Source organism: Neodiprion pinetum, chromosome 7, assembly GCF_021155775.2.
Source record: "Neodiprion pinetum isolate iyNeoPine1 chromosome 7, iyNeoPine1.2, whole genome shotgun sequence".
Classification (NCBI taxonomy): domain Eukaryota; kingdom Metazoa; phylum Arthropoda; class Insecta; order Hymenoptera; family Diprionidae; genus Neodiprion; species Neodiprion pinetum.
This window is the reverse complement of record NC_060238.1, coordinates 22,288,209-22,306,578: the sequence shown is the minus strand read 5'-3', so window position 1 is coordinate 22,306,578 and position 18,370 is coordinate 22,288,209. Positions and strand designations below refer to the sequence as shown.

The 18,370-nt window shown below is 40.2% G+C and overlaps 1 protein-coding gene across 1 annotated transcript in view; it reads left to right on the top strand.

The window, feature by feature from the left end:
* The first annotated feature begins 5,506 nt into the window (after window positions 1–5,506).
* Window positions 5,507–18,370, top strand: part of dpr12 (defective proboscis extension response 12) — a 159,071-nt gene continuing 146,207 nt past the window's right edge. Inside the window, exon 1 of the mRNA XM_046634921.2 lies at window positions 5,507–5,559. The gene's annotated coding sequence lies outside the window, so the exon portion shown is untranslated. The remainder of the gene's footprint in view (window positions 5,560–18,370) is intronic.

Here is an 18,370-nt window from a genome sequence, read left to right as displayed (position 1 = left end):
AACTGTTTCAGCGTCGTGATAAATTCGACAACCCCGCGACGCGACGGCTGCGTTACTTAATTTGGTCACGGTCAGAAAAGTTTACTCGCGCAGATATCACACGCTTCGAGAAATTACTTATCCTTGTTTATCGAAAGGGAAGTTTTCTTTCTTTTATCTTCTTCGTATTCCCATCATTTTTTATTCTCAAACGGTATATCCGATCTCGACTCGCCCGAGTAAAAGAACAAAGAACGGTTACAAGGCGGGGGGGGTGGGGGGGGAGGGTAACGAATTTTTCATCCCCTTCTCACGCGATTCGCGCGGGTTATATACTTCGACGGACAAGTTTACCCTGACACGGGAAGATGTGGGATATTTTAAGTACACCTCGTGCGGGGCTCTTCTTCCCCGAATTACCGGGGCGATGAGGTTAAAACTTTGTCGTAATATGCGAGGCTAAGATACGGGGGTGGGGCTTAAATTTGTTGTAAAAAAAAAAAAAATATTTAGTACGGGTGTTTACCTGCACACGGATAATGCATGGTATGCGCATACCTGTGTATATAATGTACGTGCAGGGTGTAATCCGGGGGACGAGGATGAGGAGTAGGAGAGAAACCGGACGAACCGGAAAGCGTGGGTGCGGAGTGAAAGAATGTGAAGAGAAAATGAAAAAAGAAGAATTAAAAATGACGACGAACGAAAGCTCGTTTGTCTGAAATATCGCCCGCGGGGCAGGAGCTTGCAGGTTAATCTCCCGCTCTTTCCGTAACGGAAATAAATATCCGGCGTCACGTCTTTTCAATTATTACAGCCCGTCGAATCCTTCGTTGAATTCGGTATCCTATCGGATCGGTTTCGCAACGATTCGAGGGAGGAGCAACGAGCCGGGGAATCGGAATCGGTAGAATGGAAATAACCGATTCTTCGACCCTAATCGCGAACAGCATCGTCGTAGGAAATTATCCCTCTCGAAACTCGACGAGCGGTTATTCTCCTAAACATAATGCCCGAGACCCGTCGTCTTGTTAAAAGTATTTGCTCTACGAGCGATTCCCGGGTTTCCAAGGGTCGCTTGAGCTCCCACCTTCTCCACCTCCTCACTCTCTCTCTCTCTCTCTCTCTCTCTTGTACCCTCTCGGCATTCAACGTGCTTGGGTCACGCAAACTTTAGCTTAGCCCAACAAATGCTTTTCAACGCGAACGGGGCGCCGGCCGAGCGACCCACCTGCACACGTTTACCATAAACCATGCGGAGTGCCAAGTTAGAAACGATCCAGGGAAAGGTAAACGCCTCGTCGAGCCTCTCGCTTCGAGGGCGAACCAAACTTGTCATTCTCCATCCTCACCCCGTGGGTCCCAGGGTGGAGGTCGGGGACTCTGAGGATCGCGATATATGGATGGACCGTAACGGTGTACCGACTCGGGAGGGACGATCATTTTCAAAGTTTCACCGGAGGAAAATCTCATTTATCACAGTTACCCGGAAAATTTGCTGCGATTATATAATATATCGATGCTGCTACACTGAGCGGAATTTCATTTTTTTACGGTAACTTGAAAAATTCAGTAAAACAGGTATCGTTGAAAAAAAACTGTTCGAATATTGTTGGAATTACGAAAAACGAAGTACGCCTAACCATTTTGCGCTATCGTCGATACTTTTTTGGTTATTGCAACGCTGAGTCAGTTTCTACTTTTTTTTAGTCAAACAAGGCTTTAATATCAATATATTGTTGCGCAAGCATTAAATTTTCGCAACAGTTGGAAAATATACAAACAGTGATCGTAATGAGAAAGAATAGTAACGGATACTAGACTTTCCGGTAACAGATAGAAAACTAATTTTCATTTTCTACCTAGAACTGTATTTTTCGATTTTGATAAAAAATGAAAATAGTCGAGGACCGAGCGTTAACCGGAAATAAAAATTTCTCTCGGTGTACACTTCATGCCGCGTTATTTCAACGTTAAATGTATTTTTTCATTTATCAATTGCATTTATCGTTTCACCAACATCAAATTATCCCAATAGTTACAAGAAAATATAATACGACTGACTGTGATTGAAAAAAATTTTTAAAATCTGACAACACATACGAATTGATAATTCTTGTTACATTTGAAAAAATTAATTTCATTATCTCCGAGCAGAACATAAGAAATAAAAAAAAATGGTTAAGAACTTATCGGTAACGTCGAACGGAAATTTCTTTCCCTGATACGAAAATCAATCCCTTAATCAACGATCATTTGTAAAAAGTTTAATAGAGGATTAAAATCGTGACACGAAGTCAAAAGCTTAATCGAAATCAGAGCAGAGGATAATGGAGGTTGGAATTTTCAGCCAAAGATTTATAAATTCACTTAATTGAATATGGATTTAAACGACTATAAACTTTAATCTCTAAAGCACCGAATGTTTTATCATCGTACCGATAAAAAAAAAATTATACATAATCCAGATACAAGAAAGGCCAGAAATCGGGACGTCAAATCATTGATTACAAAAAGACAGGAAGAGCATGAAAAAAATCAGAAGAATCAAGGACATAAAATCATCAATACCCGAATAATAACCAAATCAAGTTTTATATTCAGCCACGAATTAACACTTTCAGTCACGCGATTCAGTTTTTCATTTCACCTAAAAATGCATAGACTAAGAATTTCGCATAGAATATTAGAAAAAAAAAAAGAAAAAAAAATATGATGTCACTATAATGGCTTCTGTGACTGAAAGGTATGACAATTTTCCACCTTTTCGCTAACGCAGAGAACAAAATTCATTGTCGCAACGTCATTGACAAAACGCGTGAAGTTAGTTGTTGTTATTATCATTATTGTTACTATTTTTATCGTTGCAAGTAATTGTTTTCCCGTTTCTTTTTTTTTTTTCTCCCTTATTCCAGCCCCACGCCGCTGTCCGCAATTCTTATTTTCACCTTAATTTTAGGGTTAAAATCCTCCGGACTAGGGGGTAATTGTTTCTTGAAAAGGCACGCCCGCCGCACTTTGAAAAAAAAAAAAAGGGTTGATGGGGGGAGGGTAAATAACGTCGGACACACCGAGTTTCGCGACACCTCCACAAAGAGCTTTACCTCACCCAGAGCAAGGCACATACATATATATACATATATACACATATGCATACCTTTATATACCATACTTATTGTGTGTAAGTAAACGGGCGCTTCGATGAAAGATTGAGCACGCCGAATGCCGGGGGTCGCGAAGTCTCTCCTCGTTCCCGTTTCCTGGAGCAGAGGTTGGAGGTGATATCAGCGTTGCAGAGGCCGCCGGGTTCAACTTTAAAGGAACGCCAATTAGGGCCGTGGCTCCTTGTAATTCGACTATCGCTCGCTGCCTTTTTAAACCAATTAACAATTCGTTGAGAAATTATCGAGAAGAATCTCGACGGGGAGGGAAATTGTGTGTGAGGGAGAAAGTGAGAGCAGGATGGAGAGAGCGAGAGAGAGAGAGAGAAAACGGCGAGACAAGAGATAATGAAAAGAGATTATAATGCGACGAGGGGTGAAAAAGTACGACGATCGAAAAGATAGTCCGACGGATATTACGCGGAATAATAATTACACGGCTAAATTAACGCCACAGTTAATTAACACTTTAATTTGACAACAATAATTCATTACGATTGATTCGCCTGTCGCGTAATTTCAACTTCGGTTATTACTCCGCCAATCATTTGTACGATTACGTTTCTTTTCCCCCGATTCGTGAGTGCATCGGCTTTATTTTTCGTATACTTTCGAGTATCAGAATCTGGCTTCAACGCATGTTTGCAGAAATTGACTTCGAAAACGGTGAAACAAATTTCGAACGATGTTAAAAAAAAAAAAAAAGAATAATAATAATTCTCCGGTAAAAGAAAATGAATTCATTGAATCCTGCTGCCAATTAATCAATCGACCGAATAAGCCGAGCCTGTCCGTCTCCCCCTCTTCAATTACAACGACTCATCTGGCTCGAATTTGCATTTGGAACGATGAAAACAAAAAAAAAATTCATTTTTTGTTTTTTACCAATTTTCGCTTTACGATGTGTCAACGTTTTTGCCACGGCTTGAAACTGTAGTGGGTGTAGAGAGAAACGAGGGTGACGGTTATTTTTTAATCAATTATTCCTTTTTTTTTTTTTTTAATTTTACACCGTTCTTATCCGATATCGATCAATAAATCGATAATAATTATCGTGATTGCGAATATTATTCACAAATCGAATAATGATTATTATTTCCGGCGGTGACGGGCGATGAAATAACCAGGGGTTGGGAAATTTGTGCAGGGGGGAAAAAAAACCGGTAGAACGAATACAATGACGATAACAAAAAAAAAAAAAAACTATGATTATTGTCGCTTCGATTTGATTGTTGCAGCGACATTTTTTTCAACTGTCTAGAGATGCGATACGTGTGAAACAATATCCAAGTTTTGAAGAAAACTAAGCGCGTAAAATAGAGGAGAAAAAAAAACGTGGGGAGAAAAAATTGCTAATCAAAGCAAGGACGAAAGTATTTGAGTAGCCAAGCTTATATTGTCGTTGACTCTGTACGCCCACATGCCTTAAAAGTAAGGAAGTGAAAAAAATTTAAGTATATAGTTAGACGTTAAAAGAGCAAAAGAAAAGAATTGAAAAAAAAAAACGTAAATGCGGGACCAACGAAAAAGCTGCATTATACTTTTTTGTAGAAGACACGATCGCATTAAAGTTTTTCAAAGTTTTTCATTTTATACCAAAGTCGACAAGAGGTGCGGCAATTTTTCAAACGAGAATGAGAAGAAGAAAAAAAAAAAAAACTTTCAATGGTACAAATTCGTGCCGTTACTTTCAATTCGTAACTCGATACATCGACCTGATAAAACCCTGAGAAGTTTTGTCGAGGTTGAAAGAAATTGTTGACAAAATTTACAGAGATTCGTATTGAGGGGAAAACAAAAATAAAAAATCGTGTGATATCTATCAAATGCCATAAGAATTGACAGAGAAATTTTTTAAAAAAGGTTAACTCTGTTTTTTATAATCCAGGATACGTAACACGCAACCGGAACTGAATATAGAAATGATGAGGAAAAGAATTATCCAATACACGATTTTTTATTTGTGATAAATTTCATTCTAATCCAACAACCTAGTCGTGACTTAAAAACGTTACACGATGAAAAAGGATGTGTCAAAAAAAAAAAAAAGGTGTAAGTCAAAGACAAATGAAACTTCGACGAATAAAAAAAAACTAAGAATAAATACAAACTTGAGAATAAAAAATACCATCGGTGTCTTGCAATTATAATACATGGTGTATGATACAAGTGAGCTGTCTGGTATTCGCGAGTGAAATTGGAAGAGAAAGAGAGATAGAGAGAGAGAAGAGTTTCGAAGAGCCGTGAGTTCGTCTCTTCAGAAACGTCGAGATCTGGTACTTCTTTGGTAAATGACAGTGAGTATAAAGCGGAAAAGCGCGGACTGCACGAAAAGCTCGGATGCAGTCTCGGAAAGGGAGGGGGAGGGAGAGAACCGATGGAGCTGCGAGTGGAACATAAAGAGCCCGAAGGAGAAAGAGTGAGCGAGAGAGAAAAAAAATAAATAAAAATAAAAATATATATATATATATATATACAGAGGGAAACGTTGGTGCATAGCCGTGTATCTACATGCAGAGAAGAGGGTGAATCGCGAATAATATACGTAGGTGTATTTGAAGCGGGAGAAACGGCAGTGATCCTCTTTCGCAGTAGCTTGAGAGGCATTCTATTCGGCATTAAGTGGATATTCGCTGCTACTGCTACTGATGCTGGGAATAGTGAGCCGCTTACCTTGCCCGCGAAATATTCGAGCTTGAAGAATCGTTACAAACAGACCTGGCGGGTTTTTATTTCATCCGTGAAACAAGATTTCGTGTTATTACACCGAGATGAGGGGAGAATTCGTTTACACGCACCCGGGGAATTTTAGGTGAATAAGAAAATGAGAAAATACGATAAAGTAGAATGAGCGCGAGAGGGGAAGATAAGGGACGAGAATTATGGTTGGACGAATTGAATTCGTTGAACGACAACACAGGTTACAGGGTCGCAGTTTGAGTTCCAAATTTGAAATTTTTCTAATTACGAATTGTTCGCTGGGGAAACTTCGTGTAAGGATATCAAACTTCGGAGAAACGACAAAGTTACCAATGGTTGGTAACTTGACACCTCAAAGTTTCGAAATTCAACATACGATAGAGTAAAAATATAAAAATATACTCACACAGCGTAATTTACTCGGCTAGTCGGTGTGAAGGATCAGAAGAAGCGAAAATTGGAATGACCACGGGATTCCGAAAGTAAAAGTATCGAAAATCGGAAACAAAAAAAGATGAAAGTGCTGAAATTTCACCGAGTCAGAAATTCACGGAATTGAAAACCACCGATTATTCGGTATTTCGATGTTTCGGATTTTCAAATTTTCTCCTTTTCGTACCATTCGAAACTTTGACGTTTCGTCAGAGCTCGATTTCTTCACTTCAAGTTTCGCCACCAAGAAATTCGGAATTTGGCGCTTCCGAAAATTTTCAAAGTCGGAATTTCAACCCTGACTCACGTTTTTTGTAACTTGCGATTTCTTGTAATGAGAATGTTATCAAAAACGCTGTCCGCTATACTTTTCATGCATGCGTAGAGACGCAGCTTTTCAAAGTGTACAGGAACAGGTTATCTTAATGCGATAGTCGTTAAGGTCGTTAGAATCCTGTAACAAAGTTGGAAAGAACATTTTCCCAGTCGAAGGATAGCATCGCGTCCTTTGAAAGTCCTCGTCACGCCAGGATGCTCCGCAAAGTTGAGTAAATAACACAGTTTCAGTTTCGGTCTCGGCTTTTTTTTTAGTTCGTTTCTTTCTTTTTTTTTGCTTTTTTTTGCTTTTTGTCGGGGATCGAGTTTCGAGTTTCTAACCGCGTGCGAAACGGCACAAAAGAAATAAAAATAAAAAGGTCAAAAATCGATACATTTTATCAATTTTTCTTAGACGAAATAATTATCACGCATTGAGCGTTTCATCGAATTATTATATTCCTAAGTTGTACTAACTGTGATATCGTTTGAAAAATATGGCAATTTAGAATACTGGACTTGTGAGGCAAAAACTCACCTAGACATCGATATTTGTTTAAAATCGTTTCAAATTTGATGAAAATCTAGTAAATTCGTTCGATTTCGATCTATGATAGCTCATTTTATTCCGAAGACTGCAATTTTTTTATTTTTTTTTTTCTCACAAAGTCACTGAAACGGATTTTCTTTCTTACGCAGTAGTCGATTCGATATTGCCATTCGTTGTAGTATCGAAAAATTGGATGTCCAGCGATACCAGCATGATAGAACAAAAGTATTTCATTGATTTTGAAGAAGGTATTCTGAATAAAATGAGTCGCATCTTACAGTGAAATGGTTAAATCAACCAGACTTTCAACAAATCTAAAGCGAATCAACACAAAGCATCGACGACTATACTTTTTCTAACAATTTATTCATTTTCTATCTTTGTATGTTTCATCGTCAAATTTGACAAATAGATAGCAACTATACATCACCGAAGCCATACCACCAAGAGTGTCGAATAAAATTCCGTGCATTAACCAGTCATGTAACATCTGGTACGGAAATTAAACTTGTACACGAAAGCGTTTCGATTGTCCAAAACGATAACTATCGTATTACTATTTATCGATATAATTCGATGACACGCCAGTGATTGACAAAAAAAAAAAAAAATTTCCCGTATTCACAGAATTGAATCTCTGCTGCACATAATTAGTCACGAATCATCAAACAAGCTACGATAATCGTCAACAATCATTCAAATATTATAAATCAATCAAATTCACTTCCTCTTGTGAAATTATCGTCGATATTCGACATCGATTTCAGCCGCCAAGTTATACGCCGATTACCTAATTTATTGGGCTAAATTCTACCCACCGATGTAATCTCAGTCTATTACGTATGTATGTATGGGTATGTAAGGGATCGAGTGTAGGAGGGTGGTATTCGTACACGTACATGCAGCCTACCAGACCCGTGAAAATCAAAGCTCTGACTCTGGCTGTCTACAAATGTTTGACCGAACAAACCGGGCTTCCTGGTCTTCTCCTTCAACAGGATTTGCGGCTTGAGGAGCTTTCACGAGCTTCTCGTGTCCGTCGGCTTAATGAAAACCTCGCAGGCGGCGTAGGTAGATTTACACCGAAAAACAGCGATTTCAACCGAGGAAAATGAGCGACCCCGATAAATACGGTCACTTGGAATCCGTTCGTCGAGCGAATTACCACCCCACCAAGCTATTATTATTATTATTGTTGTTGTTGTTGTTGTTGTTGTTGTTATCGTTATTTAACGGGAAATGAATGAATTAACGAGAGAAAAAAAAAAGTCAGTTTGAATAATTGGAATTGAAAAGAAAAATAACGACTAACGAATATCCCGACAACTATATGTATAGAGTGATTAGCTAACGATCGAATGTTTTAACGCGCATGCGCTAAAATTCTATAGCAAAAGCAGTTGTTTCGTCAGGGGTACCAACATTTTTCAGGTTACATACATCGCGGCGACCTGTCACCTGAACTTAAGACGGTCGGTCAACCTGATAAAACAACGATTAGGCGCTAAAATTTTAGCGCTTGCGCGTTGAATCGTTTGACCATTAGCTAATCACTCCGTATAGATATATTTATGTATATATGCATGTATGTATTTGGAATAATAATTAGCAGTGCGATATTATCTGTTTGATTTTAATTGTATTATACACGTTAAGCGTACAATGCAGAATCCTCGCTGTTGGCGTTTGACAGTAAATAATATCATGGTTGACGTTATATTTGGGCAGAGTATGCGATGAATAAAACGAAGTGTAATGTTTACCTACTCGTCGGATATAACTGTTGTTTCTCTTCACTGCACGGTTATCTGATTGATCCGTGAATAAAATAACTGGCTGCACCTCCTCTGGCAGGAGAATTTTATTTTTTTATTTTTAGTATTTTACCAAATGAAAAATTTCAAAACAGTCAAGGATACGTGATGAAATATTTTTTTTCGTTAAGATTAGGTCGATTACATGAAAAAATGACTGGAGCTGAGGATAAATAATTTTTTTTCGTTCGGAGACGATGATTTTCGCGACGATGTGAAATTTGAAATTTGAAACGTACGATTTTACAGGCTAAGAATATGTCCGAGCAAAATTTCGACGAACCAAAAGTTTGAATAACAAGACAAGCAAGGATTGATAAATCGTTTACAAAAATTGCGATTCGGTAACAAAATGTTAAATCATGGAGTTTGAAATTCACATACCTTTTTACGAACAACGTCAACGTCAAACAAGGGAACCAATGTGTAGCCTGTTCAATAATGCCATTTTCCGTGTGTGTTTTCACACGTTATCGTTGCTAATTTCAGCCTCGTTTCTTTGCATTAAACAATTTTCCGCGCTACATCAGTGGCAAAACAGTCGACGGGTTTACAAGAGAAAGATGAAGAGAGATAGAAGTATGGTCGGATGAACAGGCAACAAGGAAAAGGCGACCGCTCATTGCGGGTGGATAAAGCGAGTGCGGACAGAAAGGGGCAAGTAGACCGTAGGAATAGGATAGGTACGTGTAATTTGCGGGCAAAAGATCAAACGCGGGGTAAATACGGTCTGAAAGCTGTTGTGCGCTTGGAATTGACAATACACACACGAAACCACGAATAACGGGAGGAGCTTTCTCTCGTCGCGTCGTCGTGCACTGCCGAATCTAGTTTGAGCCTCGTTGAATTTGGTTTTCTACTCGCCGAGCTGGCGCTGCGCTCCGAAAATTGAGGGTAGCTAGGGGGGGAGGCTCGGTAGGATCTCGCGAACGTCGAGCGCCGATCAGCTCAGTCGGTAAGTTGGTCAATTTTCGCGGAAAGGCCTCGCGAACCTCCGGCACCGATCAGCTCAGTCGGTAAGTTGGTCAATTTTCGCGGAAAGGCCTGGCATACGTCAGGCGCCGATCGGCTCGGTCGGTAAGTTGGTCGATTTTTCTCGGTAAGATCACACGTGCGTTAAATGCCGATCAGCTCGCACTCGTGGAGTGTGAATTTGTACTCGACGGCGGCGTCGCGACGCCACGGCCTCGACTAGCCGTCCATCTGATAGGGCGAAAATGACAGTTTCTTAAATCGTTACGCCGACCAGACACGATAGAGTCGAGAGCCGGCCCCCGGGGCATTTTACTAGGATAACCGACTGTTTGCTCGACGTCTCGGTGCGTGTTTGTGTAAGTGTCTGCGTTTGCATTTGCGTTCGTCGATGTGTAGCGATGCGCACGCGAAGCTGCTTCCCTTTTCGGTAAATAAATTCCCCAACCCCCTGCCGCGTCACCGTAATTACACTCACCGTAGACGTAAGACGGTGTCAAACCCCTTCAACTTTGTTCCAAATAATTACCGAATAAACCAAATGCTCAGCTTACAAGTTTCATGCTAATCTCGCGTCTCACTTCACGCTTGTCTTCTCGCTTTAGGTGTTGAAAATTCCCCAATTTTAAATAATTATGTTTCGTCAAGTGATTAATTGTTAAAAATTCATAACGTACATCGAACATCCCATCGATGGTAGACAATTCTTCTCGACCGTTCGACAATTCCACAATTGTCAAAATGACCACGTTCAAAAGTTCAGGGTGTGTGAAAATAATCGCACCGACTTCATATTCCATCCAATTTCTTCGAGCATTGAAGAGGTCACGTTTTTTCAGCCTGGCAAAATTCGTTTACGAGAAGGAAAAAATTCAAACTAATATAAAAAAAAAAAAGAAAGAAGAATGGTGCAAGAAATACTGGAATCACGAAAAATGCAGCGATATTTTCTAAGCATTACGAGAATCCCGAAAGGAGTAACCGACTTCTCGTTGGAAGAGTGGTTGCACCTTTAAAATGGTTTTACATGTACCTACATACCCTCAACACTTGCCGTAGCAGCGGCAGGCGATTACGGGGTTGCGAATAGCAAGGAAGTGTGTTAACAGGTGCGAAGGCAGTCACACAGGCAGGTAGGCAGGTGCTGAGGCACTTGCACTGAAGCCGAAAGAGAAGAAAAGAAAAAAAAAAAGTTTACGACCGCACACACACACACGCGCACACACACGCGTGGCTGTAACGTCGGTTTGAACCAGCTCGACGACGGTACGACGTCCAACTCGCGTCGTCGCGACGCCGACTAACGACGTACGGCCAATTTGGTATCGTGTCAGATACACGACTCGATAGTCTGACATCGAAACCCCGCAATATTATGGTTCTCAAAGTAAGTTTCTTGCTAAGGGGGCTTCAACGTTGCCGATGATATTTTCAAAACTACAATCTAGCATTCAAATAGGCCGGAAGATGTCTCAAACCAAGGAGTCGACATTTTTTTAGTCCAGACGATCAATTCAGCCAATGGGCCGATGAAATGCAAACGATTGGGTATCTAAAAACCGAGGATTAAATTATCAGAAAAATTACAACAAGTGTAACGAGTGTCGTAGCTACTGGAAAAAAAAAATTAAACAATTCAGGTTACCGTGTCGAATTGTTATGAAACAATTCGAAATGTCAGATTTATTTTTACGCCACAACACGATTAATGAGCATCGAATTAAATTTTTTCGTAAACAGATTCCCTAAAATTTATAAAATATGAACGTTGATTTCATTTTCTTAAAACTGACGAAGGGGAGGTAGTTTTATTTTTATAGAGTTAGTTTTGGTATCTTCTTTGATCCAAAATGAATCAAAGCATCGGGGGAATATTGCGACTTATGTCCACCTGTGCCTACCTTAATTAAGACCGAGCCCGCTCGCCTCCTAACAGGGTTAAAATAAACAGGCTTAATAGAATTATGGACCTTCCGGTGCCCTAATCCAGTGGCAAAGTTGCCCGAGGCTACACATATATTGTTTCAATAATTTAGGAAAGTTCGAATTCAACAGAGTGGTCACCGCCCAACCGCACATATATAGAGAATAATATTACGTCCCGGCGGTTTACCGAAAGCCCAAAAATTTATTTAGACTCGATTATATTACAAAATAGTTTTGACCCGGCTGATTCGGCGATAAAACCCCTTCGAGAACACCGAAGAATGGATTATAAGCCCACGGGCTTATGTATTATACATATAAACGCTATGCTGTGCCAAACGTAATATTGGAAGAGTCAATATAGCCGTGATATCAAGGGTGAAATAAGCGCAAGAACACAAGAAGGGAAGGGTTGTTTTCATAAGGCAGGTTTAAGTTTTTATGAATTTGAAGTTTGTAACGTCGTTATTGCGAAGATGAATTTTCGAAAGAATTCGTTACTCGGCACGGCGTTGTCCGAGATTCACGAAACCACGTAATCAAGAAAACCATATCCCAAATCAAAATTTACAAACTCAAAAAAAAAAAAAAAAAAATTATACATCATTGCCGCTAACTTCAAGCTCGATAATTTCGTGGCGTTTTTTCGCATTGGAAATGAGTTGACAAATTTTCTTTGGTCAAACCACGTGTTCCCTACACCTGATGCATGACAAGTTCACATAAAGTACTGGATAAAAGAAGGAACACAAAGAGAGAGAAAGGAATGGGGGGGAAAATGGGAAAACCGACCCTTCCAGTGTACCGATGATAAGTATCATATCCCGCAGCGATAAGCCGAAATTGAATTTCTCGTTGGTCTGATTCCGAGGGCTGGGTCAGCGCAGCACGGCTGCCGCAACAGTAATCGAGATAATATTAACGCCTGAGCTTATCTGTATCGTTGGAAAATAAAATTGGAGGTTATACTTTGCCGATTAGGCTGACCCGCTGTTCAGCCCTCGGACTTCTTGCGTGCGACTAAGCACCGACTTGCGGAAAACTTCGATCCGGCCCAACTACAGCCTGCATCGTTACACCCGTTTTCTTTCACGTAAATATATCGTTACTGCCGGCAAAGGTTGCCGATAATGCAAGTGGTTTCACGTCGTTTATTGAATACGAACCGTGTAAATCGGAGAAAAGTGAACGGCGATTTGCGGCACGGTGAAAAATAACTAAATAAAAGTCTCGGTAGGGTCCCGCGGAGATCGAACGCCGATCAGCTCAGTCGGTAAGGTGACGCGTAAGTTACGTGCCGATCAACTCGGTCGATAAGTCGATCGATTTGCTCGTTAAGGTCTCGCGTGAGTCAGGCGTCGATCAACTCGGTCGATAAGTCGGTCAATTTTTCTCGGTAGGATCTCGCGTAGATCAGCCCAGTCGGTAAGTTGGCCCAGTTTTCTCAAAGAGCGCGGCGAAAAAATGGGCGAAATCGTTTTGAAGCGGGCATGAAATGCCGGGGTGAAGGTAATAAAAATCAGACCCAGTCATCGGCGGAATTACACAACTGGGCAATAAAGCCGCCGCCGCCGCCGCCGCGCAAAGAACGCACTCGTATCAAGACTCGCAGGTTCCTCGAGTCTCGACTTATTCGCAAAGCTCGCTCTATACCTACCGAGTCTTTATTTCCCCGAGGACCTTTCGAGCAGTTTATCGTTTACAGGAGGCGGAGGCTGTGCGGATGCGAATGCTTCACCTCAGCACTAACTCCGTTCGCCCGGGGGTTCCGACGTCACGCGAGCCGATTATCGCTCTCCGTGAACCCCCGACGTGAAAATTGCGATAACGACCGCGCAATCAAAATGCAGGGACACGAAAAATGGAAAGATTTACACCGACTCGAGCTTAAGTTTCTTCCGTGTGCAGCGTAAGATATCTTTCTTCGCCTCGCGCGCAAGTCAAAAAATATGAATTATTTTTAATGTTGTTGTTTTTTTTTTTTTTTTCTCTTTCTGCAATATGAAAAACGTAGATTAGATTCCAATTTTTCGCGCCATTTCCTTTATAATTTTTTTCACTTGTGACGAGAGAAATAAAAGTTAATAAAAATAAAAAATTCCTTTCAGACTACATATTTTACAATAACTACAGATCGTATTTTTTGCTTCACCGTGACAAACGACGAATGTAAAAATCTACTACGCGATTGAATTTCACTGGTTCTGATACATTATGTTGTAAATTTATATGGTCCAGAATGTGCGACTTTCATACAACGTACCCTTTTCAAGTATCTCGAGTCTGTTTCAATTTTTATTGAAATAAAGAAAGAGAACGAAATATCGAGATATTTCTTCTCGCCAAACTCTGCTAGAATACGAATTGATAAAAATCTTGAAAATATAAAGATATAGAATAGAAATATGCGTAAAACTTTTTCGTACAATCGATTTCTGCACAGGTACTCGGTAACTTTTTGCGGGCCAACTTGTCGATAGCAGTGTAAAAATTCGTCGAAGGAAACTGCTCGTAAAATATACTCCGAATTTGACAAAACGTTTCGTTCGTGCGTTTACATTTATTGAATCGACGAGTTTTTTTTGTTTTTTATTCACATCTTGCCATTGACAACGAGAGCATTGGGGTAAAACTTGACTTTCTTTACGGCGGGAAGGGGGATTAAATTGCAAACGAAAATTTCGGGTCACCGTAACGTACAGCCGCGTGTTTAAATTATTTCATTGATTGGAGAGAAGCTCGTCGGCTTGATAGCTGACAAGGAGGAAAAGGTGGGGGAGAAAAAGGAAGAGGAGGGTATGGTTCTGATGGAAATAAAGGTTTACGAGCCGGCGAAAAAGAGAGGAAGAAAAAAAAAACAACGACGATTTTCGCAGGGATGTCGTGTGTCTCGTTCGGTTGTCGTCACGACAGCTTTTCGTGCTGATAAACCGACGCTTACGATAAGGGCGATGATACCATACGGATATCGCTGACGAGTGTCCAGATCTCATCCGATACAAACAGTGTTAATGGACTTTTTTAATTTTCGCTATCTGTCTCTCGTCACCTGCTATTTATTTATTTGATCTTTCTCTCTCTCTCTCTCTCTCTCTCTCTCTTTCTTCACGAGGAGAAAAATCCCGGTTCATGATTTAAATCGCGATGTCTGTTTCGTTTTTCACACCTTTTACATCATATAATAAATCCCGCATCACGCAGAGGACGGAGAATTCAAATAAAAGTCTTGAAACTTGAGACGAGAGAAATAAAAGAAAATAAAAAAAGAAGGAAAGAAATAAAACAACATTTCGCTCTCGATTTTTTTTCCGCGAACATCGAGGAAAGATTGTGTTTAAAAATAATTCAGCACGATAAAATTCCATGTACCAGAATAATATTTATACAACAAGAATTCTTGAAGCTAGATCGATTCGTAGATGATATTTTTTTGTTCCTCGGTACTCCGTCAACTTATGACGGAAAAGAAACAAGAAGAAACTACGGTCTCCAATTCGTGACGTTTCCTGAATCTGGTAGCTAATCCGTGGAAAGTTTTAGAGCGAGCGCAGCTTTCCCCATTGTGTGGAAATAAAATGGCCGATCCAAGACCGGAAGTAGCGGTTTGTCAATTGGTCGGGGAATGTCTAGAGTCACGGATAGAAACTCCGTCGTGATTTTGTGCGGCACGTTTCCGATTCGATCTCAACGGAAGTGCTTCCAAGAGTTTTGCAGCATCGGTACAGAAGCTCTGAGTACTTGCAGAGTCTCGGGACTGTTTTCGAGTAAGTTTGACATAGCGAGGAGGACGGTTAAACGCGCAGATGTGCAATCCTCTCCCGGTCTTCTTTGTAAGCTCCGAGAACAACTCTGGGTATAGAAGCGCGCGACGACGCCTTTCTCGAGAGCTTTTTCTTCTTCGGGAGAAAAGCTCTCGACGCAGCCAAGCCTCTTCATTCGATGCGATTTTTACGGGTTTCAGTCTCACCGCGGAAGTTTCGCCGGTCAGGTGAAGAAAACTCCCATCCAAGCGGATAAAACGAACAAAATCAGGGATAAGCTTCTACCAAAAGCTCGAATTTTCACGGGCCGACGCACCGTTCTCGAATTACTTATGTTTACTTTTGCGGCGTGCAATGCCGGTCGATCAATCTGACCGACGCGACGAAACGAAACCGAAACCAGTTTCCTCGAAAATCGCAAACCATTCAAATCACCCCTCGGCCATTTTTAACCCATCTCGTACATTCGATAAACGGCAACGGAGCTAAAAGTTGCCCCCGTCGTTCCAAGTTTTTTGATTGACGCGTGTCCCCGACAAAATGCAGCCCGCGACTTTGACGTGCCTCGAGATTGATCGATTCTGTTCATTTCGATACCACGGTTCATTTTTTTTTTTTTTATTCGTTTTTACCGTTTCGATTTTTTTTTATTTTTTCATTTCATTTTTTTTACACACATTTGCGATTTGCACCGGTATATATATTCACTTCCCGTTGAAATCGAACGGTTTTTTCTTCGTTAGGGGTTATTTATTTACATTCGTTCGTTTTACGCACTTGAAATATATTGAAATTCAAAAAATTTACACGAGTCTTAATGTTTCACCGTATATACGGTAACTTCTTGTTTTCTTCTCTCATGATTTCTCCAACCTAGAAACTCGGTATAAGATTTCTAAGAAAAAAAAAAAAAAAATTGAAAAACACTTTTCGTTCGAATAAAAAACGAGATAACGAATAATGAGGGGTATCCATCTGCTGTTTTGGTGTAAATGAGAGTAGGAAAAAAAAAAAAAATAAATAATTCCCAACAAGTTAATTAAAGATTTTACATTATCATTCCGTCTCGTCGCAGTTGGTATGAATTTCCAATCTGATGTAATCAGAGGAATTTCACAACAGTTGGAGAATTATTGGTAATACAGCTGTCCGCTAGTGACGAGGGCTTTGGATGAAAGGCCGTCTGGATTGACCCGTCAAATTCCCCAATTTCGAAACAACAAGTTTTCGACGGGTGATGAGATTGGAGGAGGGAATGACGAGATGACGAAGAACGTTGGCGGGTGGATGATTTGTGGTTTAAAATTAGAAGACCCGACCGATTATCTCGTTTTTGCAGTATCGCAACACAACAGAGGTAGGGTTGATACGTCTGTAGAGCCGGGGATCGTGTGAAAAGAATTATAAATCTCACCAATTTCAGATAATAAATTTGTTCGGATGAAAAAAAACGTCCGAGGGACAGGGTATAACCTACCGGCTTAAATTCGGCAAATTTTTTTGCTCCTCAAGTGTAAAAAAGAAGACGCGATAACGGTCGACCGAAAGCTTGTGTAACATAAAATTTCTCATTCTCACGATTTTTAACCGCGCAAATGACTCTCGTTATTCATTCAACTAGCAATCCCTTTTTCAGAGAAATTCTATTACGCGAAATCGTGATCGTTATCGATGCCTTGTACAACCATCGGACGCATACATAAAACAGCAACGATACAGAACAGATTTCAAATTTAAATTAGCTTCAATTTCAGTGAAAAAATTTACCAACTGTATTAGTAAGACAGCTACTTTTCTCCAAATAATGTTATCAATTACGTAACAAGTAACTGGTTAAAGAAGCTCTCGAATAACACAGCGCATAATTTACAAACCTGCACTTGGAAAAATTCAGTAAAACAGGCAGCGTTGAAAAAACTGTTTGAATATTGTTGGAATTACGAAAAACGAGGTAAGCGTAAACATTTTGCTGCATTGTCGATCCTTTTTTGATAATTGCAACGCAAAATCAGTTTGTGAGGTTGACTCTGCTTTTTTAGTTAAACAAGGCTTTAACGTCAATTTATTGTTGCACGAGCGTTAAATTTTCGCAACAGTTGCAAGAAAATCTAGCAACAGCGATCGTAATGAGAAAGAATAGCAACGGATGCTAGACTTTCCGGCAGCAGCTAGAAAACTAATTTTCATTTTCTACCTAGAACGATATTTTGTCGATTGTAGTAAAAAATGAAAATAGTTACAGACTGAGCGTTAACCGGTACTAAAAATTTCTCTCAGTGTTTTCAAAAATGTCATACCGATTTTTAAGCGTTTGTCAAAGTTAACGATTGCAACTTCTTATTTTCAATCTTCTTTTTTCCACATGCAAATGCCTCGCCTGTCATAACGTAAATTTTTTTTTTTTTTTCCATTTCTTTCAACTCCAAGCCTCGGTATCTTACGCCTGATAACGAAACTGACAACTGCGTAATACGCGCAGTATTCCGCAACGATGGCAAAGTTCTGATTGCGAGAAAGGCGAGAATGTGCGCAACCTGAGCTTCTCTCTTCACCTTCAAATAGCTTATTCCCACAAGCGTCGAGTGGATGTGTGTGTGTGCAGCCATTTGTAAGTGTATACAGGTATACAAGGTATACACGCGTCTGCATGTACATATATATATATATATATATATATATATATATATATATATATGTGCGAGTTTGTGCATCCGATCGTATTGTTCGCGAAGCAAGCGATCAACCGTTCTCCATAGTCGT